This window comes from Mesocricetus auratus, unplaced genomic scaffold (genome assembly GCF_017639785.1).
Source record: "Mesocricetus auratus isolate SY011 unplaced genomic scaffold, BCM_Maur_2.0 Super-Scaffold_100007, whole genome shotgun sequence".
In the NCBI taxonomy this organism is placed as follows: domain Eukaryota; kingdom Metazoa; phylum Chordata; class Mammalia; order Rodentia; family Cricetidae; genus Mesocricetus; species Mesocricetus auratus.
In genome coordinates, this window is record NW_024429191.1 from 8,797,205 (window position 1) to 8,806,610 (window position 9,406).

The 9,406-nt window shown below is 48.7% G+C and overlaps 1 long non-coding RNA gene across 1 annotated transcript; it reads left to right on the plus strand.

The window, feature by feature from the left end:
• The first annotated feature begins 671 nt into the window (after positions 1-671).
• Positions 672-4,242, plus strand: LOC121141110. The gene is made up of 3 exons (XR_005878017.1): positions 672-931; positions 1,292-1,366; positions 2,124-4,242. It is a non-coding gene; the product is annotated as an uncharacterized LOC121141110 (long non-coding RNA).
• Positions 4,243-9,406: the final 5,164 nt, after the last annotated feature.

Below are 9,406 nucleotides of genomic sequence, written 5' to 3' on the forward strand. Positions count from 1 at the left end.
CTAATCCTGGTGAAAATTAAAACAATTAAATGGTGTGACCTAGAACCCAGCATCTCTAAAACTGAAGCATAGGAGTCTTTATTTTCCTTTATTTATTTTAGGTTATTAGGGATTAATTCAGGATCTCCCTGTTCCAGGGAAGGACTCTACACTGACACTCATCTCGGCCCTATTATAAACGGGTTCCTTATTTGTTGTGTGTCTCTGTGACAGTTATCCACTGTTCCTATAAAGCCAGTCCCACATAAAGCATGACATTCGAGAGTTCATTGTTGGACGAGCAGTGTAGCTCCACTGGGGGAATGCTTGCCTAGCATGCACCTGGATTCAGTACCCAGTGCTGTCCACATTGGGCAGGGTGTCACTTTCCTGTAACCCAAGAACTCGGGAGTCAGAGAATCAAGTATTGTATGGGACTCGTCCTTGGAAGACATGAACAAACATCTATTCATCCCCGATTGGGAACCAATGGCATGAAAGTTAAGCCACCAGAGAGGTCAGTCACAGGGTGGACAAGCAGCCACATAGCCAGGAGGGGAACTTTACGGGAGAATGAGGAAGCACCGAGTAGCAGGAAATCCTGTTCTACTCAGGCCTCGTCAGCATTCAGAAGCAAACTGAAAGAGAAGAAAAGGAAAAAGTTACACCTTTCTGAGTCAGGGCTCAGAGAGGCAGGCTGCTCCAGCAGAGCCTCATGCATGGCCCAGAGCATCTGCCCAGAAGAGGGAATTCTGGGAGGAAAAGTGCATCTCACTAAGGGAACAATTATTCCCCCTACCTCTTTTATATAGCTTCAGGGGGACCAGCCTTCCTGAGGAGTGGTCCTTAGCTATGTGCATGACTTACAGAGAAAGAGAGAGGCATGTCTGCATCAGCGAGAGTTTGTCATGGCTTACTGTAACCAGAGGAGAGGAAATAGCAGCCCTCACCAGTGAGTATGCCTGGGCTTTCTATGCTGTCTTCTGAAGGAGAAACCTCGTTCCTCACGACACCAGATCTCTGACAGTACTGTGTTGCATATGAAGGTACACTAGACCACTGCAGCATGGGGCTCTGGCAAGATTTACCCTTCCCCCAGTTTCCTCTGCCTTGCTAAAAACTGATAGATTGCACTCCTAAAGTTATCCAATAAGGCTTATTCCCATGTGACCACTTCCTCCTCCTGAGAGTGACTACTGAAGTCGGGTAATCAAAAGCCCCCTTCGGCCCACCTAATTAACATGTCCAATTAAAATTAAACCCTTCATTCTAACATGGATTTCTCCCCTTCATCTTTACAAACTTTCTCCAGACATACTGGGCAATAATTTCGGGGAGAAATCAAGGGCATGAAGATCTACTTCACAGCATTCAAACACATCGCAGGGTGAGTAGGGCTCTGGGGCTGGGCTCCCACAGCACTTTCCACCTGTGCCTGCTGCTGTCTAGAACCCTGGCCTGCGCCAGCCTACTCAGAGCTGGGATTCTCAGGCTTGGGTAAGACTGGACAGTCCTCCAGGAGGCAGGTGGAGAGGGACCTCCAACTTTCTGGTTCAGAGAGGATCACAGAGGCTGAAGGGTCCTTCTTCCACGAAGTTCAGTGGCCCTAGTGCCCCTTGGTGGTGACAGAAACTGCTTATGTGGTCTGCCAGATGTCCCTGTCTTCACAGGACATGGAATGTGCGGTTCACCCTGCCACTCTGGATCTGTGCTCTGCTCCAGAAAGGCCAGCCAATCCTAGGACAGGCCAGATCTTGACTGTTCTCACCAGTATCTGCCTCATGATATCTGTTGTTCTCCTAGATTGCCACAAAGGCCTTGTGCTACTCTTGCCAAGCTTGGTAAATGCAAGCACAGTCTCTGAGGGTAATGGAATTCCAGATGAACAATGGATAGTCTTTTAGTGTGTCTCCCGTGCAGTACTGAGGTTACCTTAATCCTGAAAACATTTGTTTGTTGTTGGGTGATAGGGAGAAGGTTGGGCCAATAAAGTGTTTGCTGTGTAAATATGACACCCTAAGTTTGGGTTCCCAGAATCCACGTGAAACTAAGAGCAGCAGCACAAGTTTGTAAGCTGTGGGAGCAGAGACAGGGAGACCCTGCTGTGCTTGCTGGCCAGAGTCTTACACAAAATTCAATTCCAGGTTCACTTGGAGACACTGACTAAAGAAAATGTGACAGAGGACACATCTCCCCCATGTACCACCAGAGAGCCATCTGTGCGGCCAGCTCTGCCACTGCAGTCCATTCTGAGCCTCAATCTTTGGGGTCTGCCCAGTTCAGTTTTCCCTCTGGACCTTCTCCCAAATGAGTCACCCCTAAATGAGTCAGCAGCCACACTGAGACCCCTCTGCTCAGACCAGTAGACCAGAGGTGGGCCTTCACCTAAGTGGCCTGACCATCTCTGGGACCAGCAGGACAGAATCTACTCTGCCTGGTGATGTCTGGTGGGAGCTGGGGGGCCCTGGCAGCTGTTCTACCAAGCAAAGAGGAGAGGTCCCCCTCTCCATGTCTTCTAGACTATTCCTAACACCAGACTTTATTGTTCTTGCTTGCTAAGATGCATCCTAAATCAGCCTCCACATGGAATGTAGGAAGGATATCCACTTCAGTTTAGATAAGTGATGTGAAATTTTTCTGTGTATATAGCCTAAGAATTTGCCTATTTATTTACTTTTTAGATATTTTTTATTATATAGGGGCATGCTTGTGGAGGCCAGAGGACAACTTGCTGAAGTTGTCTCTCTTTCCATCATGTAGGCTCTGGTAGCAACTTCAGACTGCCAAGCCTGGCAGCAAACCCTTAGCTGCTGAGCCATTCCAGGCCATCACATACTTATGGGAGTTGAATTGAGTCGGATACATATTATCTATCTGTCTGTCTGTCTGTCTGTCTATCTATCTACCATCTATCTATATATCTATCATCTATCTATCTACCAGATTGACCTTGAACTTCTTAATGGTGGGGTCTCCCTGCCTCAGCCTCCTGAGTGCTGACATTATGGGCATGAGCCACTATGGCAGGCTCCAGCCCTCTTTTTACTTTTTATTTTGAGACAGAGTTCCACTTAGTTTTCCAGGTTGACCTGAAGTGATTCTGTAGCCACACTGGTCTTGAGTTGTGATCCTCTTGTCCCCACCTCCTAAGATTACAGGTCTGGACCACAAACCAGGCTCCAAGCATTTCATTTTTAAAGTATAAGTATAGCTGAGTATGGTATTGCCTGCTGTAACCTTCCATCACTTGTGAGTATGAGATGGAACAATTCCAACCTTAAGGCTAGCCCGGGTTACATGGGGAGACTCTGTCTCACAAAACTGAAGACTGTAGACATAGCACGAAATTAAAAATACTTTTGCTGCCATTACTGGAATGTGCATATGCATGCACTTGTGTGAGCATGTGTGTGAGTGCATGCAGGTTACACATGCATGTGACTATGCAGAGTTCAGAGCAGAACTCCCAGTATCTTCCTGTACCTCTATCCACCTTATTGCCTGGCAATATGTCTCTCACTGAGATTCCAGCGTATTGCCTGGGCTGCTTGGCCAGAGTACTCTTGGGATCTACCTGCCTTTTTGCCTGCCATGCCCTGAACAGAGACACCCATAACCATTCTGGTTTTGTTTTTGCTTTGTTTTGTTTTTTAACCTCAGTGCTGGGTACCCCAACTCAGGTCCTCAGGTTTGTGGAGGAAGTGATCTTAGGGGACCTTCTCACCAGCTCCCCCACCTTATTTTTGAGGCAGGGTCAGTGAACCTGGAGTTTTCTGTTTGGGCTAGAATACCTCCACAAATCCATAGGATCCACTGTCCCTGACCCACGGAGCTGGAGCTCAGAGGGCACTGCCGCACCCATCTTTTATGTGGGTGTTGGAAGGCCTTGCTGGCTGGCCAGAGGCTGTAGTCTCTCATGGCCTGGCAGCTTTTCCCAAAAGCTTGGCTACATGGAGTCTCCCTCCCTCCAGCAAAGCTTCCTGCTCTCTACCTACCCTAATGTGGAGAATGTCCCTGGGTCCGGAGGACTGACCTTATCTGAAAGCTATCTCGAAGCTAGATGCCTGGTTTACCTTTAGTTTGACCCTTGGCACAGATTCCTGCTTGAAGACTTGTACTAGGAGATCTGTTATAGGACCCTACTGCCACATAGGAAGCCTTGTGACAAGACCATGGCACTTAATGCAAATCAGGGTTTGTCCCCAGGCTCCCAATCCTTTATATTCCTTATACTCTGGAATAAAGTTGAGCTGATTCACTGAAGTCCGTCTACTGGAGGCCTATCTCTGTCATACCCACTGCTGTCTGAACCCTGCTCCCTGCTTCTGCTCCCTCCACCCTCATGGACCAATGTGGCCAACAATCCTGAGGAAGAAGCAGAGCCACATGTGGGTACTGGAAATCCAAATCACCTAGGTACCCCAATACTCAGTTTTTAAAGGATAAGGATATGCTAAACATCATACAGGCCGAGACACCTTTAAGGAGTATTCATTGTTTATCTGCAGTTTGATTAACCCGGGAGGACTGTGCTCATATTTGCCAGACTTGACAACAACAAGTTCCTTCGGGTGCTGTAGGGGAAAGGCAGAGCCCTAGAGTGGACACTGGTGAGGACAGTGAAAATCTGGCCTGTCCCGGGGTTGGCTCTTTCTGGAGTAGAGCAAAGGTCCAGAGTGGCAGAGGAAACGGAGATGACGTCTGCACATTGGGTCTGCATCGCTCTCAGCTCATGGGGCAATTTCTGTCACTGCCAAGAGGCCCTAAAGCTACAAGAACCCTCTGGAAAAGGAGCCTTCCAGCTTATGTGTTCCTTTCTGAACCAGAAGTCCTTCCCCCACCTGCTTCCCTGAAGACCAGCGTCACTCCTTCCCAAATCTGTGCACGCCAGGCCTGAGTGGGCTAGCTCGGGACAGGCTACAGAAGTGAAGGCCAAAAGAACACTGGCTGAAGCTGGGGGTGTGAGACCAGTGAAACTCGTCAGTAGATAAGCCACAGGAGGTGGGTACAGCCAGAGCATGCCACAGAAGCCCAGGAGCCATAGGCTGTTCACCCACCAATGATGTCCTTGTAGCCCAGGAAGACATGGATGTTCTGGATTTCCACCCTGCTCTTCACCTGTGATTTTGCTGCATCTCTGAAGAAAGGGAGACAGAAGGGAAGGCATTGAGAGAGCTCAGAGCCAACCCCTCACCTCCAGAGGTCCTTTTGCCTAGGTATATGGGAAATCGGGGCTGTACACCAAGTGCCAGAATTCGCCCTGGGCTCTGCAGATGGGACCAGCAAGGAGAGTCAAGGTTAGCAACAGTAGCATTCCTCCTGAGGATTCCAGAGCCACAGGGCGGTGACAAGACCTCAAAAGAGCTCTCAGGAAAGGGCATGGTATAAGAGGTCTCCGGGCCCCAGACTGAGACAAGGGAACATTTGGGAACCCTCTTTTTCCACAGTCTCAAAAGGCTTCAGAAGAACCAGGGACGGTTTCACCCGCATGCCCACGCTGTGACCCCAGCAATGTCACTGTGCTGCCATTCTCACTAAACTCTTAGCCAGCAATCCCATAATGTCATATTACGCTGGACTCCCCAAAGTTTAGAGCTACTCCTGGAGAAATCCCACATTCCAAACTCTTCCAACCATCCTTCATGGTTCAGTCTCTAGCTGGCTGCACCCATCCTCCTTTCCCCCTCTGGCCTCTCCCCTGCAGCAGGCCGGGTTGCTGCTCCTTCCTTACCTGTGCGGTGCGGTCTGAGCCCTCTGACTTACGGTTTTTGCATCCTGGTGCCACCCAATCACGTTGATATCTTGTGGGACTTTGTTTCCACCCTGGGAGGAATGTGGGGTGTATACAGGACATTGGGGACACAGCACTCCTGTCCACAGCCCTTGAATAAATTCCATGCCATGCTCTGTCAGTGTGACCTGTCCTAGAGAACCCCAGCTAGGGCATAGGAAGGATTCAGAGCTGGAGAAGTAGAAATGTGGTCACACTCGGTGAGTTCCTCAAATCCAGGCAAAGCAAGGGTCCAAAGCCAAGGGATCCATGTTTGACCCAGGCAGAGTCACAGGCACATGTCCTGTCTCTGATGACTTCATCAAGGATGACTTTCATCAAGGATGGAAAGGCAGATGGGCAGCTTTGGAGACTACACATGAAGGACACTTACAGCCCTCTCCTCCCTCTGTTGGGTGGTGTCTGAGTTCTTTTTAGGTTCTCTACCTAAACTGTTGTGTCATCATCCTCCCTTCTTAGAATACTCTTACCAGCTCCCACTGACTGACCAGGGTTCCCAACACAACCTTAGTCCTCCAAGCAACTCTGAGACTGGCATTGTCATGGCACCTACAGCTGACACTGAGATGCCAAATGGTTTAGCCCTTGGTGGCAGTCTCAGTGGTTCATGGGACACTGCAATACAAGGGCTGGGGTTGGGGTTAGGATTATTTCTTGGAAATGTCCCTTAGGAGACAGCAGCACAGGAGCCCAGAGAAGGAAACCAGGATAAAGCACAGAGGGTTGGTGGCTTGGCCTGGGTCAGAGCCAGGCCAGGAAGCCTCACCTTCAAGTTTACTGTCCTGGCTAGCCCGCCCTGTTTGGCCAAGGCAGCTTCCTGGGAATAAGAAGAAGGGTTGGGGCTGCAGGATCTAGGGATTTGGGTGATCAAGGATGGAGACAGCATTATTTGCCCATCACAGACCCAAGCAAAGAGTAGATATTTGCTTCGTTGAGCAGATGACCGAACAAGCCCCACAGAGAGGAGTTGTGGTGATATATTGTTTATGATTTATTAAAGCCACTGGAGATCAAAATAGCAAAGTAGCCACACTAGTTAGCCATAGAAGCCAGGCAGTGGTGGCACACACCTTTAATCCCAGGAGACAAAGGCAGATGGATCTCTCTGAGTTCAAGGCCACCCAGGGATATACTGATTGAATAGATGGATTGATCAGTCTAAAAGAATAACAGAGCTCATATCTTTAATCCCAGGACTCATGAGAGGTATTTAAGACAGTAATAGGCTCTCGGAGCTGGGATTCATTCTCCAGCCACATTGAGGATGGGAAGGTATAGATTGTCCAGCCACGCTGAGGAGCAGCAGCAGTCTGAGGCTTGGTGAGAGCTCATGGAGACAGGATCAGCCCTTTCAGCCTGAGGTAGCGGTAAGGGCTAGTGACTGGCTGCTTTGCTTTTATGATCTTCAGCTTGAACCCCAGTATCTGATTCTGGGTCTTTCATTATTCATGTTATAAGGAGGTGTGGAGTCAGGTCCTCCATGGACACCAGGTTGCATAAACACCTTCTTCCAACTTGACATCCCCCCCAATAACGGGGTCAGAGCCAAGCAGCCACCTGATCTCCACTGACTGAATGGGCCACTCTGGACAACATCAAAGGGCTCTGTTATGTTTCCAAGCACTGCTCTCCACCAAGGGCTTCAGACCCTGGCCCCAAAGAACTAGACAGTCTGTAGAACTTCTCCAAGGGCTACAGGTTAGCAGCCAACATCTATCTGCTGCCCCCTTTAAGGAAAGGCCAGCTCCTGCAAGCCAGGCTGAGAGGGCCCCTGTGCCGACCAGTGACCTCTGGGAGGTCCATGTGGAAGGGGGAATCTGAATTTGAACTTGCCCAGGGAATTGGAGATTTCACAAAGCATGGGTCTTTGGCTTGGGAACAACCACCTCTAGAGATATTTTAAGCCACGATGCTGTGGGCTGTTACTGCCCCTAGTGGAAAGAGTCAAAGATGAAGCTATACACTAGGCAATGCCAGGCTCAGGCTCCTTGCTTCACATTTAAGCCAAGGACTAGAACCCCTGGCCCAGAGGTGGACTAGGACAGAGGTAGGCACAGAGCCCATGGCAGGACTGAGCTTAGCCAAAATGTTGCTCTACAGAGTATGACTGGGGCTCTTCCACCTGTCCTACTCGGGGATCAATGGAGTGTTAGAGCAAGGCCTGTTTCCTAGGGCTCCAAACCTAAACCAAGAGCCAGTGCTCCCCAGAGACTTTACAACCCTGGCCCCAGTCACTCTGGGGTCATCCAAATCCACTTAGACATTGTGAGAGTTTAGCAAATATGTTTCTATTGTAGGAAACATACCAGTAAATTCATTACTTAAAAAAGAAAATTTACTATTTAACCCATTTTGTTTTGTATTTAATTAACTTAATATATATTTTATCTAATGTGTATGAGTATTTTGCATGCATATATGTGCATGCTTTGTGCCCTTAGATGTCAGAAGAGGACATCAGATCCCCTGGAGTTTCAGATAGTTGTGAATGTGGGTGCTGGGAACTGAGCTTGGTCCTTTGCAAGAGCAGCTCGTGCTCTTAGCCAATGGGCCATAGCTCCAGCCCCCATTTAATCAATTTTATTTGTTTATTCTTTTTTGAAACATTAATAGAAACAGTGTCGCTATGTGGCCCAGGCTAGCCCAAATATCATGGCAACCCTTCTGCCTCAACTTCCCAAACACTGGGCTTACAGGTGTGAAGCCCCATGCCTAGATCATTTAACCCTTCCTAAAGCATCCACTGCCTCCGACTGGTGCTAGAGCTTCTCATTGTCCCACGTGGAGCACAGTGGTCACCCTCAATACTTCATTTCATTCCTGCTTAATGAGGTGTTTTTAGTTTAGGTGTGTTTGAGCTCTTATCTGTCTGACCTTTACATGGCGATGCCTTCTGCCTTATTACACACTGCTGCCCGTGTTCGGTTTGTGGCTTTGTCTAGTTCTCCAGGACTTAATCACCCTACTTTCCTTAGACTCCATGATTCAGTTGCATTTTCCTGCTCAGTGTTCATCAACTATATTGATGTTATAACTTACCAGAAATAAAAAGCATGCGTGAGTCAGGTGTGGTGAGCACACTTGTAATCCCAGCACTCAGTGGGGCGAAGTGGGAGGGTCTGAGCTCAAGGAGAGCCTGGGCCACAGAGTGAGACCCTGGGTCAAAAACAGAAAACAAAAACAAAGCCGGTAGCTGTGGTGACAGTGCAGTTAGACAACTTTCAGTAAATCTGCCCCCTCGTATCCTCTGTTGCCATGAAAATTGGAAAGATTTCCTCCCAAGGTTTCCCTGGCATTCAGTGTCCCCATCCTAAGTTCCAAGCAGCCACCAGCCTGTTTTCTGTCACTGTTGACTAGTTTTGCCATCTCTAAGATGTGTGTAAAATGAGCCACCAGGAGGCAGCCTTACATCTGGGTTCGTTCACTTCACGATGGGTTTCTGAAATTCTTGGTTTTGTAGTTCATGAGTGTCCTACCTGCCTTTCCCATCGCTGGAACCAAACACTCTGGCAAAAGCAACTTGGAAGGAAGGGTTGATGGTCGCTCACAGATCAAGGCGTAGTCTGTTGTGAGGAAGTCAAGGCATCAGGGATTTGAAGCAGCTGGTCAAATCCCATCCCCAACAAGGAAGCAGAG